The sequence below is a fragment of the Chiloscyllium plagiosum genome, unplaced genomic scaffold, assembly GCF_037043375.1.
Source record: "Chiloscyllium plagiosum isolate Xiang-an unplaced genomic scaffold, Cpla_swu_hap1 HiC_scaffold_45, whole genome shotgun sequence".
NCBI classification, from domain to species: Eukaryota; Metazoa; Chordata; class Chondrichthyes; order Orectolobiformes; family Hemiscylliidae; genus Chiloscyllium; species Chiloscyllium plagiosum.
In genome coordinates, this window is record NW_028270183.1 from 24,142,085 (window position 1) to 24,161,425 (window position 19,341).

At 43.0% G+C, this 19,341-nt stretch overlaps 1 pseudogene; it reads right to left on the minus strand.

The window, feature by feature from the left end:
- Nucleotides 1–4,153: 4,153 nt before the first annotated feature.
- Nucleotides 4,154–19,341, minus strand: part of LOC148136413 (uncharacterized) — a 76,138-nt pseudogene continuing 60,950 nt past the window's right edge.

The window sequence follows — 19,341 nt, forward strand, 5'->3', positions numbered from 1 at the left end:
AAAATCACAGCATGTCAGACAGCATCCAAGGAGCAGGAGAATCGATGTTTTGGGCATAAGCCCTTCATCAGGTACGAGGAAACTATGCTGACTTTAACCATACACTTCCAAGTACTGAGAAAGGTAGTTCCTCACAATGGTTTCCAGGATGTTACCAATGGCTGAAGTTGGGCTATTATGCCTGTAATTTTTCGTCTTTGTCCTTATTCCCATTTTAAACAGGGGCATTCATGTTAGCAATTTTCCAGTCCTCTTGGACCCTCCCTGACTTTAGCAATTCCTGAAAGATCACCACAAATGCCTCCATTATCTCTTCATCTATTTTCCGTGAACTCTGGGATGTGTACTCCATCTGGTCCAGCTGATTTATCCACTTTCAGATCATTCTGTTTTTCTAGCACATTCACCTTGGTGATGGTCAATATACTCAGCTCTGCCACCTATTACTGGTGCATTCCACAGTAAAGACTGACGCAAAGTAATTAATCAGTTCTTCAACTGTTTCCTTGTCCCCCACTACTAACTCGCCAGCATCATTTTTCAGTGGCCCAATAGGTACTGTTGCCTTTCCATTCCCCATTAAATATCAAAAGAAACTCTTACATGCTTCTTTAATATTACCGGCTAGACTACCTTCATATTCCATTTTCTACCTCCTTATTTCTTTTTTGTTGCCCTCTCTTGGCCTTTGTAAGCTTCTCAATCCTTTGGTTTCCCAATGCCCTCTGCTACAATATATTCTTGCGCTATTGATTTAATGCTACCTATGACTTTCCCAGTCAGCCATGGTTGCCTCATCCTCTTTGTACCATGTGCCTTTTTCCTTCGGATGACTCTCTGCTCTATCTCCTGAATTAATCCCAGAAACTCCTGCCATTGCTGTTACGCTGTTTGTTTGTATTTTTCCCTGCTAGTCTCTTTCCCCGTCAGTTCTACCCAGCCCCTCGCTCATGCCTCTGTAATTGCCTTTGTTCAGCTGTAATGCCGTTGCCACTGAGTATATCTTCTCCCTCTCAAACTGCAGAGTAAATTCAATCATATTATGATCACTGCCTCCTTGGCATTCCTTCACCTTAAGCTACCTTATCAAATCAGCCTCATTGCACAGCACTCACTGCAGTATTGTCTGTTACCTAATGGGCTCCACCACAAGGTGTTCCAAAAATCCATCTCATCGACATTCCATAAATTGCTTTTCCTGCAATCCACTGCCAAACTGATATTCCCAGTCCACCTGCATATTGAAATCCCCATGATCACTGCAACGTCGTTTCTATTTCCTGGTGTACCTAGCGCCCCCCACTGCTGTCTACTGTTTGGAGACCTGTACATAATGCCAACTCTGTACTTTCTGTTTTCCCTTTGTGCTGCATCAATTCTACTCACGCAGACTCTACACCATCTGCCCGTGTTTAATTTTATCCTTTTAATTTTATTTCATTTCTTACAAGTAAGGCAACCTCACCCCGTCTGCCCACCTTTTTATTTTCGATAGGACGCATATCCTTGAACATTCAGATCCCAGTCCTGATCCCCTTGCAGACGATTCCCCGTGATGCCTCCACGTCATACCTGCCAATTTTGATCTGAGTCACAAACACATTGAATTATTCCTCCTACTGCGTGCATGCAAATATAACAATTTCAGTCCTGTATTAACTGTGCCTTTTCACATTGTCATTCGTTTGTTCAGTGTGCTTGAAGTTTGATTGCTAACACTTTCCACTCTGCTCTGTTTGTGTGTGTGCTGGAGATTTTAATAACCTTTTCTGAGTTCTGCACTTCCATCTCCTCCTTTATTCGGTCACTCTAATTTCCCCTACAACTGATCCTCCCCAAACCCTACCCCCATACTGTGGTGAAACGGTTAAAAATTATGTCCCAATACATGTGTGAATCTAACCGGAATGGAGGTGTTGCTTAGTCCCGTGTGAATCTTATTACACACCTCCCCGTGTGAATCTTCTTATCTGTATGTAACCAGAATGGAATGTGTTTTTTAGCCTTGCTCTGCTGTTCACATGAATGTTTATATCTGGAAAAGAGTATATCAGCTGGAAAAGTCTCCAGTTCGGTGAGTCTGCTCCGGGGTTACGTTTAACCGCCGAGCGTGGGTTGTTGGCAACCGCTCTACGAGAACTGACGGCTCCCAGTTCCGGTAACATGTAGAGTGAGTATAAGCCAGACCCGGGAGTCTGCTCCGGGGTTACGTTTAACCGCCGAGCGTGGGTTGTTGGCAACCGCTCTACGAGAACTGACGGCTCCCAGTTCCGGTAACATGTAGAGTGAGTATAAGCCAGACCCGTTGTAAGTATGAGACCTGGTTGTGGCGACGCTGCGGGGAATAAAATGCTCATATTCTAGCAGACTCGCCTCTTGGTCGTTTGTTCTGTGTCAGACTACTCTCCTACGAACCTGACCTTGAGAATTTTTTAAAACACATACTCACCCCCTCATTTATTTGAAAAGTTTCTCTGCAACACTGGTTATGCGATTTGCTAGGACGTTGGTCATTGCATGGTTCTGATGAAGACCGTCCGAACAGAACAGTTCCTTTCTTCCCCAGTATTGGTGCTAATTCCACATGAATTCAAACTCATTTCTCCCCACCAATCTTTGCGCCACACATTTTATATTATTTACCCTCTGCCAAAAAAGCTCATGGCTCACATAGTAAGTCAGAAATCATTACATTTTTGCTTCTTCTTTTTAATTTAGATTCTAGATGTTCATTCTCCCTGGTTTTATCTACATTGTTTTGTGCCTACGTGGGCCACGACCACCAGATCTTTATCCTTCCACTCCAAGTCCTTTAGCAGCCCAGATGAGATATTCCAACCCGAGAACCAGGTAGGCAACATAATCTCCAGGATTCTCAATCCCGGTCACAGACAAGTATCTATGCTTCTAAATATACTATCCCCAACAACAACAATATTTATCTTCTTAGATGGAACATTGGACGAAATTGATATTAATAATTAAGAACCATTCAAGTCCACTTTTGTTGTGAGGCTAATAACTGACACAGCTAAGGTGTTGAAAGTCATCATCCTGATTGGGAGATCAACCACATAACGTATGGCGAACACCTTGAGGAGTCTGACCACTGGGAAAGAAATATGGAATCAAACTTTAAAGCCATCCAGGCGAGAGCGATGGCAGTATAACATCGACAGATAAATTTCCAGGTAAATGCCACAAATTTGAATGAAAATGACACCGGGCAAAGAGCGACAGGGATAAGACAAAGGCTGCAGGTGATCCTAAACTTAATCCAAGAAAGGAATTGTAACCATCTGGGCTGAATGGCATATCCCCTGAAAAACAGAAGGCGCTCCTGGCTATCATAAAAAGCTAGACTAGCTCGCCTCCTCTCTCAAAGCATTACTTGATAAAATGGGTGATGGTGTTTCTGTCTAATGGGGTGACAATGAAAATGATTGTTTTTTGACATTGGTGTGGAATTTACATGTTGACCTTTGCTTAGTCTACATAATTTGCTTTTGGTGTTAAACAGAGGACTGAAGTCGAAGTGGGTGGGGTGGGGGGGGGGGGGGGGGGAGTGATTAACTCTAAAAATGAACAAACCAAAACCATTGCCAATACGATTAGGGTCACATGAAATACTGGCATCTGTGTGGTTGGACGTAAGCAACACCTTCTACTGAAGGTGGATGTGTTAACTCAGAAAAATATTTTCATAATGGTGATGTTATACAGTCGATACGACAGCTGAAAAAGAAGGAATGTCAAGATTGTCCAATTTGGAAAAGGGACAAGAATGGTCTGCCCCGTTGCAGAGGAAACCCGTCGTTTTTAATCAAAGTAGCTCCTCAAGGCACTAAACAATACCCCATTACGCCGGTCTCTATTACTGGCATCTTGCCTGTTATTGAGAGAATTGAACAACAGTGCACCCTAGTTAAAAATTTATAGCTCATCTAATAGTCTAGTGTGGCTAGTCAAAAACCCAGATGGAATTCACCTTTGACACGGGTTCATGGGAAATCAAATCAATGTATTGATCAGAATGATCTCGCCACCTGTTTTTTTTCCCTCTTAGCTAAGCACAAGTACTTTTTGGTAATAGAGAAAGTCAAAGGAGTTTGGTCAGTCCCTCCGGCCCCTGAGGTACAACAATGGTACACGTTTACTCGTTGGTACAGAGTACCATGTCTGCCACAGTCGCCAGGCCGTCTGCCATAAAGCTCTGCAGAATCATTTTCGAAATTGCCTTATACGTGGATGATATTCTGGCAGCATTCCAGATGGAAGAGCAACACAGGGGAAGATCAGGGTATTATCCTTGTTCATTTACACTCCCTTGGCCATAAGACCAATTTTAAAAAGGTTCACATTGCCCTAGAACAGGCGGTATACCTGGGATGAAGGATATCAGTGAGAAAACATTAAATGACTCAGGAAAGCATCGCTGCTATTCGAATGGCCAATGAGACCATGACAATATGGGAAATTAGATATTTTCTGGCCCTCTTCAGTTTTAACCGAAACAGAATCGATGGTTATACGCAGTTGGCTCAGCCGTTAAATGATATCCAGAAGGAAGCTGTTCCGCTTTCCAAGCGTTGATTCTCCTGCTGCTCGGATTCTGCATAACCTGCTGTGCTATTCCAGAGCCACATGTTTCGAAAATTAAAGTAGGCTCTGTGGTCAGGTCCAGTTTTGCGTATCCCTGACAACGGGAAACCGTTTACTCTGCATGTACACGGGAAGGACGGTTACATGAAGAATATACTCACCCAAGAGCATTTTGACCAAGAGCAACTCATTGGCCACGATTGCGCTCGACAGTGGCCCTGTGTTTGGGCAGCTGACTGAGAGTCTGACATCACTCTGATAATTAAAAGCAAAACACCCAGGGAAAATCACCTTGCTTTGTAACCTGATGAAGAAGTGATACAAGGGTTGGAACCTACCCCTCAACCCCCAAACTGTTGTAAAGGAGTGGGTAAATGAAATGAAATCCTTTCATTCACTCTGCAATTGGCAATAACAATGTATTTATCTTACTCCAACTATGAACAGATTCGCCGAATTGCTATCAAACTGAACAATTTTCCCTAGATACTAACTAATCCCAAACTGAATTAAATTCCAGTGGAATGAATGCTTATCATATAAACGCAATCCCCCTTTATATAAATCCAATTAATAAGAAAACAACAAATTCAAACTTAATCTCTCGAAGTTTACACTGTCTATGTTATCTCTGCTTTACCTCCAATCTACCTTCTGCTGATCTCACGTCACAAACGCATTTTTCCCCGATGCTTTCTCTGTGAGGAATTTGGAACTGGAAATACTGTGGAACAGTTGACGTGAATTTGTAGAGAATGTAACAATTTTGAGTGAAAGACTGCTTTTTGTTCTCTCAGATGGCAGACATGCTCTCACTGCAGCTTGAGTTTGGCTCTCTCTTCAGTTTCAAATGCCCGCAACTTTAATCCCCGTGATTACATATCTAATAATTTGATTGGCTTCCGTGTGTGAAATTGCTCCTTAGTCTCCAACTGCCTTTTTAAATTAATTGGCTGAATTGAAAGTATTGTTCGGGGTTAAAGTATGCTGCTTGGCTCTTTGATACAAAATGTTTTAATCAGGTGCATCCTGTGCACCTTCACTTTAAATTGCTGTTCAGACACCCATTTTTAGGCATCGGAAAAAACATCATCTCTCAAAGGGATGTCACAATGCTTTCTCCCATTTTACCATTTTTGCACACTAACTTCATGACAAGAGTTTTGGAGGTTGCACATCGAGCTGTGATGGGCACTGGCCCCATTGCACTTGATCAGAATTTTGCTGTTAAGTGGTCTCACACAGTCCACAGCATGTTGTTCATGAATAAAATCTCTCACGTTACAGGAGCATGATGGATGTATTGGCGAAGTGTTTTAGACGATCCCAACCACCCCCATGTCTGTGCTAGCCCAATAAAATCCAGCTACTTTGCTCCCGATTCCACAGTTGGGGGGCGGGAGGGGGAAAAGACTAGTGAAGCTGAAGACGAACATCATTGTTTATAGTTTTGTAGCAATTAAATGAAATGGCTTGGCCAGCAGAAGAGCCCATGCAATACCCGGATCTTGTCCTCTTTACATATGAATTTTATTTCGTTCAGAATGGCATCCAAAAAGTGAGCTGGGCTGTTACCAGCCTGTATGAAGTAATACCACAAGGAAGTTTGCCTGAAGGCACTTAAGCTCAGCTGGCTCCAGGATTTGAAGACCATGCGAGAGCGATGCTCTCCAAAGAAGAAGTTGATGTGCATTGTAGCAGGAATTAAACTATGCAAAGACGGTTCTGGAAACAAAGAGACATAGATAAATGAATTGCACTACAACAAACCCACTCATGGGAAAATCTGGCCCCGTGAAGTATGATGGCTAGATTCCAAGAGAGTTGGTGGGGATGAGGTCTTAAGAAATATGCATACCTGGTATCAGGCCGTCGTCTCATGTGTGAAAAGAACAATCCCGGACCCACCATAGTAACTCCCCAACTAAGACCCCCTGCACTTTCCGGATCTTCAGTTGGACTATATATCTCTCAGAATGCCAAAGATATGCAGATGTCTTAGGCGTTGTTGAAAAAAAAATTCACTGATTGGGTGGAAGCATCCCCTGCTTGATAATCCATGGAAAAGCATGCTGCCAAATTCTTATGCAAGGAATACATACTTCAATGGGGAATCCCGAGGAGTATAGAGGCTTATCAGGGAACTCAATTAATCAGAGCAGTATGCCAATAAGTGTGCAGACTGCTAAGTATTCAGTTGAATCTACACTGGCCTCTTCAGCCCCAGTGGTCACTGGGAACGAATAAATCGTACTCTGTAAAAGCGTCTGACCAAGTATCATGTGGAGGAATTGTCCTGGCCTTCAGTTTAACCTGTGGTCCATTGAAGCATCCGTGTTTCCCCAAAAGGGACGACTGGCCTGATTCATTTTGTTTTTATAACTGTTTGACCCATGTCCTTGCCTGGTACAATAGATCTCAGAACAGCCATTTATCGTCTGCTAAATGACTCACTGTTAAAATATTGTCAGGATCTAACCAATGCTGTCAACTCCGTCTCTCAACAGATATCAGCGACTTGGCGAGATTCCCTGAAGGTGGACACGATACAGACACAGGCACTTGGGTGTATCTGAAGAAAACATGCAAAGAGCCATTGCCAAGTGGGAAAGCCCATATCAAATCCTGCTTACAACGGCATCAGCTGTCAAGGTACAAGGCAAGTAGGCTTGAATGCATGAGTCTCACATCAGGAGAACCATTGCTCCTGATCCATTATTAAGATGCTGTCAATTTTGAACTCAAGTATACTCATCCCCCTTGTTGCGGGAGGATTTATCGTAAAATGTGAACTCAATGTCAGTTGCTTTTTATATATGTCTCACACTTACGCCAAATGTACCAAGGTCTTCAATTGCTGGGTTTGCTCACACATTTCCATCCATTCAAAGGGCTGTATACCCCTGAGAACCATTCATTTTAAATAATATCTGATGTGGTATAATGAGTGATTTAACAGGACGAATCCATAATGATTGGGGCTTGAATGGATACCACATCGTCTGCAGAGAGAGGGATATATTTGGTCGACATTAAAGGCACAGAGACAAGTGGGAATCGGCAGGGTACAAATGTTTTTGTTATTGAAGATTTGCATCAACACCAAATTTAAAATCTTCCTTACATCACCATTTGTTGCCCTTACCAACATATTTGCCTCATTTGGCATGGGCCTGAGGGTTGGTCTGCGGCTCAGTGTAATTGCAGCCAATGGTTTAATGTCACGGATGACGCTTGTCCTCCAACTCAACTTGATTTTACTAACCTCACGTCAACCAGAAGTTTTGACCATGGCTGGTTTTCTTACTCTATGACTCGATTTGTCTCATGCAATAGCATATATTTTCTTTCTGGACACAAGGCAAATGCCTGTTTGTCTCCTTCATGGACAGGCTCCTGTTGCCTTGCTTTCATGGTCCTACTTACACGTCATACCTATAACAGCTCTGAAATCCATTCAAAGTGTTCAAACTCTCCATCGCTGAGTGGGCCATGTTCTGGATGATTGTATTTCCTTCATATGCAGCACGTCGGAATTTTGGGGAGCTTATTAATTTGTCAGTTTTCCTCGAACAGATAGCCAATGGTACCACTTGGACACTTGGTAAGATGAATGCTGAAATGGTTGCTCTACGAGCACCGCGATGGTGAATTGCACAGCTGTGGTCCTTAGCTGAGAAAGGTGGCAACTGTGCCGTTATCGTTCAGGAATGTTGCACGCACATAGGTGCTGAATAGGAGGAAATCATCAACTTGGCTGAACATATCCACAAAGACGTGGACACATTAAGCAACCAATGAGTTCCACTTTGTGGAGTTGGTCTATCGGTTTGTTGAGACCATTGCAGACATCAGTAATTCAACGAATATGACTTTTTTATTGTTGTGATTTGTATTTCTGTATTTCTTGTTTATGTTGCTTGAATGTTGTATTCAGAAAATATTGATGATGAGCGATCGACATTTTACTGCTCTTCAATACCGTAGGCAATCTACACATGATTATTAGCTTGTTTTGCTTGTGTAATTCTGTTTGGAAAGAATCAAAGCATGGAGTTATGGAGTTTATTGAAAATTGTGTGATTGAACGACAGCATAAAAGGGGTAAAAATACAAATGTTATTGCAAACAGCTGACTTGTGAATGCCCTCGAAATGAGGGAATCGTTTCAGAAACAGAAAAGTGCATGCAAACCAGTCTGCAGCCTAGGTCTTGTAGTTCGGGTGTGGGGAACAGTTTCCAGGAGTTTACCGTAGAATGTCAAGGAACGATACGATGGAACAGATTAACAGAAGGTCGAGACCATTATTTACTGTTTCGGGATGGTCAAGGAAGAAAATGTATAAATAGAACCTGCTGCGGTTGGAGTTCTGAACTGGCAACCATGTAATCCACTTACAAGAAGAAATAAACCTGGATATGTGAAAAGATTGTGATCTCGTTGCTCATTTCTTAGAAACCCAACATACACCCAGATCCCTCTGCACATGCTACAAATTTTCGCTGCTTAACAAATAGCCACTTTTGCTGTTATTCCTGCCAAATTGGATGATAACACATTTACCAGCATTGCCCACTCATTTAACCTGCCAACAATCCTCTACAGACTCCCAGTGCCCTCTGAAGACTGCTCTACAACTCATGTTAGTGACATCCGCAAATTTTGATGCACTGCGCTTGATCCCCAACTCTAAATAATGTGTGTAATAGAATGCAGAACATACGAAAGTACAGCACAGAACAGGCACTTCGGCTCACAATGTTGTGCCACGGATTATTCCTAATCAAAAATAAAATTACCTAACCGATGCACCCCTCAATACACAGCTATACATGTGCATGTCCAGCAGTCGTTTAAATGCCCCTAAAGACTCTGCTTCCACCAAAATTGCTGGCAAGGCATTCCGTGTAATCACAACTCTCTGTGTAAAGAACCTACCTCTGACGTCTCCTCTGTACCTTCCTCCTAACTCCTTAAAACTATGACCCCTTGTGCCAGGCAATCCTGACCTGGGAAAATGTCTCTGGCTACCGACTCTATCCATGCCTCTCATTACCTTGTATACATGTGACCAGGTCACCTCTCTTTCTCCTTCTCTCCAGAGAGAAAAGTCCATGCTGAGACAAGTTCCCGTCGTAAGACAAGGCTTACAGTCCAGGTAACATCCTGGTAAACCTTCGTTGCACCCTCTCCAAAGCCTCCATATCTTTCCTGCAATAGGGCAAGCAGAACTGGACACAATAATCCAAGTGTGGTCTCACCAGGGTTTCGTAGAATTGCAGCAAAACCTCGTGGCTCTTAAGCTCGATACCCCGTTAATGAAAGCCAAACATCACATGCTTTCTAAACAACCCTATCCACCTGGGTGGCAACTTTGAGGGATCTATGCACTTTAACACAGAGATCCCGCTGTTCCTCCACACTGCCAAGAATCCTGTCTTTAATTCTATATTCAGCATTCAAGTTCAACCTTCCAAAATGCATCGTTTCGCGGTTATTCAGTTTGAACTCCATCTGCCATTTCTCAGCCCAGCTCTGCATCCTGTCTATGTCGCACTACAGTCTGCAATAGCCCTCGATGTTATCAATGGTATCTCCAAATTTTGTGTAATCGGCAAATTTGCTAACCTACTCCCAACCTCCTCATCCAAATCATTTCCTTTCCATAGTGTTCGGTTTGCTGTCAGCTCTTCTGGATCGTCCATCAGAATTGCTGATGCAGTTGACGTGTCTGGCCAGAATGACCGGCCTAGTTATTGCCAGCAGCAGTGGAAGCTGGTGAAGGATGGCGAACACTTCATCCTGTACAGCTGGGTGGTATACTTTAATTAATCTCAGTGGAATATACCTGTACGTAACGTCTGCTGCAATGAGGCATCCACCCACCACCTCCTTAACCTCGGTGATGGTGAAGGTATCTCCTTGCAGCTGAATACACAAGCTGGAGAAACAACTATCTGTCCCCTTGACCAAATAGAAGGCTCAAGGGCCTCCTGTTGCATGTGAGGAGTGTAATCCCACACGTTTGCAGAAAAAGGAGATCAGCTTTGTCGTTGACCTGGTTAGCCAAAGTGGAAGCACATCACATTGTTATTTTAATACTGCAAACATTCATATTTGCATTGTAACAGACGTTTTAACATCTTGTACAATTTCCCAAAGTCCAGTCAGCCACAGTCTTATCACTGGGGGACTAACTGCATCCACTGCAGTGTGGGCAAACTATTGGATTTTCTCCGCATGTGGTAGCTGTCCTGTTCTTCGCTGGAGGGATTGCCTTGCTCTAGTGTCTCTCTCGGCGTGAGAATTAAGCGACCAAGGTCCAGTTCTGTGTTTGGCAGAGGAGCTGTCAGAGTTCGCGACTCTTAGTTAACTTGAGCTGTGGTGCAGTGGCTACCCTTGAGCTCTAACCAGTTAGAGATTAGTCTTCAACAGGCTAGTCAGTGAATCCAGCACAAGCATGTCGGCGGAGTACTACTCTCCTTCTCCCCCGTAGTGTCTACCTCTTTTTTTTGTTGATGACCTCCTCCATACAACTTCGGCTTCAGAGAAGCTGCTGGTGTAGCCAGCATGCAGCAGCCTTTCTCAGTTTCAGTGTAGGGCTTTGAGGGGGTAAGACGTGTTTGCGTTTTCCAGTTGTTTTCCATCGTTATCCATTCCCCAACGTCCTTGGTTTCCCCCTCCCCCATTGATTTGGTCTGTTCCGGTGAAGGTTGCCTCTTTGTTTTTATAAGACCTCCCAACTTGCATCGCCTCATATTTCTCAGGATTAACTTCCACCTGCCGTTGCTATTCCCAGTCTAACAGTTAATCAATATTGGATTGAGAAAATTGACCTGAGACCTTACTCCCAGTTGTATCCAGCACCACCAATTTTCATGTCATCTGCAAGCTTACTAGATATATATGCCATATTTGTATAACCAGCAGCATAAAACTCTGGTACACAACTGGTTGCAGCCTGCCAGTCATGAAAACAGCCCTCGACTATCCAATTTGCCAGGAAAAAAGGTGAGATAAGATTAGATTAGATCCCCGACAAAAAGGAAACAGGCCCTTCGGCCCAACAACTCCGCATCGGCCCCACGAAGATTAACTCACCCAGACCCATTTCCATCTAACTAACGCACCTGACACTATGGGAAATTTAACATTGCCAATTCACCGAACCTGCACATCTTTGGATTGTGGAAGGAAACCCACCAAGAGGAGAATGTGCAAACTCCGCACAGATAGTTGCCCGAGGTGGCAATCGAACCCGCATCCGTGGTGCTGTGATGCAGCAATGCTAACCACTTAGCCACCATGCCACCCAAGGACAGCAGATACTGGAGACCGGTGTCAAAAAGTGTGGAGCTGGAAAAGCACAGTCAGTCAGCTCGCATCCAAAGAGCAATATAATCAACGTTTTGAGCATTAGCTCTTCATCAACATTCCTGATCAAGAGCTTATGCTCAAAATATCGATTCTCCTGCAACTCGGATGCTTAATGACTGGCTGTGTTTTTCTATCCCACTAGCCAGCTAACTGTGAGCCAATTTGCCTTGGACCTCATGCATCCTGAAATTTTGGACTATTTTTACAATTGGGACCTTATCAAGTGCCACACTAAATCCAGGTAAAAAACATTGTTGGCCCGGCCTGAAAAGTGTTAAATCAAGTGAGTTGTGAGAAAATTTGTAGCTCAGGTTGACTTTCTGGATATACATTTGCTCAGTGAGCTGGAAGGTTCATTTTCAGTCGTTTCATCACTATGCTAATTAACACTTTCAGTGAGCCTCCAGGGAAACGCTGGGCTTTGTCCTATTCGCTATTTATGTGTTTAAATTTCTGTGGGTTGGTGATATCATTTCCTGTGGTGATTTCATTTCCTGTCTGGGTGATGCTATTTCCTGCTCTTTTTTTCTCTGGTGGAGATAGATGGGATCTAAATCAATGTGTTTGTTGACAGAGTTTTGTTTGGAATGTCATGCCTCAAGGAATTCTCGTGCATGTCTCTGATTGGCTTTTACTAGGATGGATGTATTGTCTCTTAACAGAGACTGACAAAGCTGTCGTAGTAACAGCATTAAATTACAGCTTCTGGGATGCAGACTAGAAGGATACCTTGGCAGCATTAGAAACAACACAGCAAGATAGTGAACTCACAGAAGAAAACCAGCAAACCATCACACAACCAGTCACCAACATAAAGTAGGAAAAAGTAAAGAAACACACTGAATACACAAGAAAGGAAAGCACTAGAAGGACTAAAAATGATAAAATCATCGTATCCTACCCGCAGAGAAAGTGCGCTTGATGGTCATTTTAAACCATGACCATGCACAGACATAAATAGGTATTAAGATTGCTTAGGAGTTTAATTAATGAGACATAATGATGCCTTTGCCATAAAGGAAGCGATAGTAATGACTGTATTAAAGAATAATACTCCATGGGAATGGAACTAGAACACATGCAATGATAATTTTGAAACAGGGCATGCCGAGTAATACTTCTCTGAAAAGCCCACACTCAGCTGAACAATTCCATTTGGTCATAGCTGCAACAGACCACAATATCGGCAATCTTATTGCAGACCAGTTGCCTGTGCCTCATGCATGCTTATGCAAGTAAAGCAGGAGTGCATTACAGATGAAGGACATTTTTTGACGGTTTTATCTGGATTTTAGGTTTGAACCTGTTGCCAATTTTGCTGGAAGATAAATCCATTCAGATGCTGCTGCACGGATGTATTAATGATGGCCCAGTGAGTCAGAATAGGATTCCCAAATGGATGTTGCTGTGACAAGACAGGAACTTAAAAGGTTATAATTAAACGTTCCACCATGTTAGCACGTAATTTAATTTACCAGGGAACATCTCATTATTGCCATATAATAATAACAAATGATGCTAAGAAAGCATTTGTATCAATGAAAAAAATTAGGGAGGACTGGTGAATAGAACATAGCAAATGAAAAAACAAACATGCTTGCATTTTTGTTGACAGCTCTTCATCTGTACAGATGGAGAAACGGAAGACGTTTATATAGAGAATTATAACGGTGGAATGTAGGTCTGGGATTCTCTAAAAATTCAGAGATTGAGGAAAGTTTAGGTCTGTGTCCATTAACAGGATCCTTTTTCAGGCTCTATAGGAAGGACCGACCTACTATTACAGCTTACCACCATGACAGCTTATACCACAACAGAGCCACAATGTTGCGAATCTGAAATGCAGGAATAATTGGTTGAGGTTTGGAAGAAACTTCTCATTTAGTGTCAGGATATAGATACATACAGATAGTGTTTAACTTGATGGATGTACAGTTAGCGTCTTGGTGTGATTGTACAGCCTGACAGCACTTCAGAGACAAAGTTGTTAAGGTAGACCTTTCCCATTGCCATCAAGGGGCAATAAAAGGGCATGTCCATAAACAATGACCAATGAGAGACTTGCTCATCTGTGGATTTGCTTCTCATGAAAATTGTTTATTATCTGTTTTGCCAGTGAAGTTTTTCTGAAGTAAGCTCTTGCAGGAAATGCCTGTTGTGTTGCCACAGTAGCTCAGTATACCAAACGGACAGAAAAGGTATGCTTTGAATGGATATAATGTGTCGATTGGTAATATTTCTTCTGATTTAGCCATTGGCAAACAAGTTTTGATTAAGCCTAACAAGAAACTGTATGTAACGTTGTCCATCTATCGAAATGACATCAATGGAGATATGTGACAATTTGAACCTAGAGAATTTCCATCTATTCCACACTTCACAGAAGATTGGATGAACATTATTGAAAGGAATGAGGTTATTCATAAATGGTGCATACATAAGAAACAAATAAAAGCTCACGCAGATGAGCATGAAGATGCAACAAGCTCCAATTGTCATGATTAAAAAATAGGACTGGCCCTGAATCTTCAAGTCCATCTTTGAATTAAGCTTGTATCTGACATAGTGATTGCCTTAATCTAGACTCTGCCAGAAGGGAAAGTAACCTCTCCATATCTACCTTGTCAAATCCCCTAAGCACCGTATATTTCATGAGGGGTCATCTCATTGTTCTAAACTCCAATGAGGACATGCCCAAAGCTAGTCACCCTCTCCTCATAAGGAAGTCTCTCCATTCCTGAGATCAGCCTGATATCCATGATCATGTCAGAACTGGGGTTGGTGGGGTTGGTTCGTTAACGATTGGACAATGTTCATCAATATTTGTGATCCTCTAATACTAAAGTAGCCCATATTCAGGTGCAGCAAACTCTGGGTAATATCCAGGCTTGGGAAGACAAGTGGGAAAATACAATTCATGCCACATAAATGCCAGGCAATGACCATCACCAATAAGAGACAATCTAACTACTGCCCCATGACATTCAATGGTGTTACCATCACTGTACCCCATTAAGAACATCTTTGGGCTTGCAATTGACCAGACACTCAACTGGACTCACCACATAAACCTGTAGGAACAGGTCAGAGGCAAGGAATCTGAGTAACTCACCTGAATCACCAAAGCCTGTCCACCATCAAGACACAAGTTAGGATTGTGATGGAATGTTCCCCATTTGCCTGGACGAATGCCCTCCCAACAACACTTCAAGTTGGATATCTTCCACGGACTAACTTTACCTGTACCTCATCCAAAAAAACATCCTCCACAACCGATACTCAGTCTCAGCAATGTAATATCCACACGATGAATTGCAAAACACCCTCTGAGCACGCTCCAATTGCAAGCCCACTCCCATCGAGAAGGACTTATGTAGCAGGTACATTGGAGCACCGCCCCGTGCAAGTCCGCCTCCAACTCACACACCATAATTTGGAAGGATATCAACATTTCTTCACTGTTGCTTGATAAACATAGTGGGATTCTCTACAATGGAATTATGAGTCAACTTACAACACATGATCTACAGTGGTCCAAGAGGTCAGCGCACCACTAACGTCTCAGGGGCAACTCAGGACAGGTGACATGTGCTGAGCAACCAGCGACAAACACATTCCATACAATACATTCCATTCTTCCCAGTCCATCTCTGCTTCAAAGCATCAGTTCGAACACAGAAAACGAGAGCATTTGGCAGAGATTCAAGTCTACACAACCCTGTCCCTGTCACATGATTTAACACACACAGTGCAAAGAGGGACACGAAGACACTAAATATCGAAAGATTCAGCATCGAGAACACAGTAATACAGGAACACAGCACAAATAACGATGGCATCAAACTTGTGGCACTCTAAAGTTACACACTAACTTTTGTTTTTATTCAGCCACAGGATTTGGTGTCACTAGCTCAGCCAGCATTTAACATTTCCCTTAATTACACAGAAGAAAGTTCTAAGACAACAATATCACCAATGTGTTTTAGTCACATGGATTGCAGATTTCCCAAAAGAGAAGCAGTGAAACAAATGGATATCTTCAGGAAGAAGTGACAAGAGTTTCTTAGTCATCATTAGACTCTTCATTCCTATTCTTTTAAATTATCGAATTCCTATTCCACCTACTGGGATGGCAGACCCACCTTCCCCAGAATGCCACTTGGGCTCTGGATGAAAAATGTAGGAATGATACTATTAGACCCTTACCTCCCAAATAATATAACCCCATTCTAATCGCATTTTCCATAATTTAGATTCATAGAGATGTGTAGCATGGAAACGGACCCTTTGGTTCAAATCATCAATGTTGCTCAGATGTCCGATTCTAATCTCGTCATTTTTTCCGGTTTGGATAATATCACTCTCGACCCTTCTCATTCACGTTCCATCCGGGTGCCTTTAAATAAAGTAATTGTACCCACCTGCACCATGTGCTTTGGCAGCTCTGCGTGAAAGGTTTGACCCTTAGGTCCCTTTTAAATTTTTCACCTCTCACTTCAAACCTTTGCCCTCTGGTTTTGACACTCCCATACCAAAGAAAAGACCTTGCTTATTTACCTTTTCCATGTCCCTCATTATTTTGAAAACCTTTATAAGGTCACCCCTTAGCCTCTGACGCTCCAGGGAAAAAAAAAATCGCCCCAGCCTATTCAACCTCTCCGTATAGCTCAATTTGAACTATAACCCAGGCAACATACTTGCAAACCTTTTCTGTACCCTTTCAAGTCTCACAATATCCTTCCACTAGGAGGGAGACCAGAATTGCACACCATATTGCAGAAGTGCCTTAACCAATGTTCTGTACAGTCAAAACATGACCTCCCAACTCTTGTACTCAATGCTCTCACCAACAAAGGAAAGCGTAGAAAACGTCATCTTCTTTAAGCTATCGACCTTCGACTTTCTACTTTCAAGGAATTTTCAACAAGCACGGCAAAATCTTTTGTTCAGCAACACCCCCCAGGACCGTATTCTTAAGTGCAAAAGTCCTGCCCTGATTTGCCTTTCCAAAATACAACTCCTCATGCTTATCTAAATTATTCTTCATCTATCACACCACAACCCATTGATCAAGATCTTATTAGACTCTGAGATAGCCTTCTTCGCTGTTCACAACACTCCAATTTGTTGTCATCGGCAAAACTCACTAACTCTACCTCCCATGTTCGCATCTAAATCATTTATATAAACGACAAAAAAAATCTGTGGACCCAGCACCAATTCTTTTGACAAACTACTGCCACGGGCCTCCAGTTTTCTACCCTGCAGCAGGTTCTGTATCCAAAGGTTAGTCTTCCCTCTATTTCATGAGACTTAACCTTGTTAACCAGTCTACCACGTGGTACCATATCGAATTCCTTACTAAAGTCTACATTAATACTTCCTCCATTCTTCCCCATTAATCCTCTTCTTTCCCTCTTCAAAAACCCAAGTCCATGAGACATGATATCGCACGCTCAAGTCCATGTTGACTATTCCTAATCAGTCCTTGCCTGTCCAAATACATGGAAATTCTTTTCCTCAGGATTCTCTCCTAAAAATCGCTGACCACTTATGCCAGGCTCACCGGTCTACATTTCCCTGGTTTTCCTTACCACCTCTATCAAATAATGGCACCAAGTTAGCCAAACTCCAGTTTTCCAGTACCTCAGCAGTGGCTATTGATGATACAAACATCTCAACAAAGGGCCCCAGCAATCAATTTTCCAGCTTCACACAGAGGTTGAGGAAAGCCGGCCAACATCTCCTCCTCTGTAATATTGACATTTTTCAAGATGTGAACACCTATTTCGCCACATTGTATATCTTTCATGCATAGAAATAGAGCAAGGTGGAACCAAGGAAACTAATTCCGAAACAACAGAAGAGACTGTGCGAAATGCAGCAGGGTACATGGAGAGAGAGAGAGAGAGAGAGATTCAAAGAGTTATTGCAGAATTTAAAGAAATAACTGACACCTTCCAGGATGCCAGGACCTCTCAGAGTATTAGACAGATATGTAAGGCCTCACGAATGCTGTCACTGGTTTAATATGGTAACAATGCACCCAAAATGCATGCAGTCAATTCCCAATGTCAGCAACAAAATATCAGCCGGTCTGGTTGAATGTGGTCATTAATTCCAGAGCACGGGACGAATTCTCAAGGTCTGCTTCAAAGAAATGTTTGAGGTTAGTGGACGTTCGTTCAGTGGTAGAGATACATCGATGGAAACTGAGAGAGTGTTGAGTTGGAGAATGCGATAAATTGCTTTCAAGGCTGGTTAACTGTGACTTGACAAATGAAGGGGAGCTGGAAGCTCACTCAGTCACGCAATGCAGCATGTAATCGGAAAGGAAAGACACAGCAGAATTGCTGTGGTTCTGTTCGCCGAGCTGGAAGTTTTTGTTGCAAACGTTTCGTCCCCTGTCTAGGTGACATCCTCAGTGCTTGGGAGCCTCCTGTGAAGCACTTCTGTGGTGTTTCCTCCGGCATTTATAGTGGCCTGTCCCTGCCGCTTCCGGTTGTCAGTTTCAGCTGTCCACTGTAGTGGCCGGTATATTGGGTCCAGGTCTATGTGTTTGTTGATGGAGTTTGTGGATGAGTGCCATGCTTCTAGGAATTCCCTGGCTGTTCTTAGTTTCACTTGCCCTATAATGGTAGTGTTGTCCCAGTCAAATTCATGTTGCTTGTCATCTGCGTGTGTGGCTACTAGGGATAGCTGGTCGTGTCGTTTCGTGGCTAGTTGGTGTTCGTGGATGCGGATCGTTAGCTGTCTTCCTGTTTGTCCTATATAGTGTTTTGTGCAGTCCTTGCATGGGATTTTGTACATTACATTAGTTTTGCTCATGCTGGGTATCGGGTCCTTAGTTTTGGTGAGTTGTTGTCTGAGAGTGGCTGTTGGTTTGTGTGCTGTTATAAGTCCTAGTGGTCGCAGTAGTCTGGCTGTCATTTCAGAGATGTTCTTGATGTATGGTAGTGTGGCTAGTCCTTTGGGTTGCGGCATGTCCTCGTTCTGTTGTCTTTCCCTTAGGCATCTGTTGATGAAATTGCGAGGATATCCGTTTTTTGCGAATACTTTGTTCGCCGAGCTGGAAGTTTTTGTTGCAAACGTTTCGTCCCCTGTCTAGGTGACATCCTCAGTGCTTGGGAGCCTCCTGTGAAGCGCTTCTGTGGTGTTTCCTCCTGCATTTATAGTGGCCTGTCCCTGCCGCTTCCGGTTGTCAGTTTCAGCTGTCCGCTGTAGTGGCCGGTATATTGGGTCCAGGTCGATGTGTTTGATAGTGTGTTCCTCTTCCTCTTTTTGCAGTTCTGGTGTGCTGCAGTGTGTTGTGGCCCTTTTGAATAGTGCCTTGATGCAACTTCGTTTGTGTGTATTGTGGT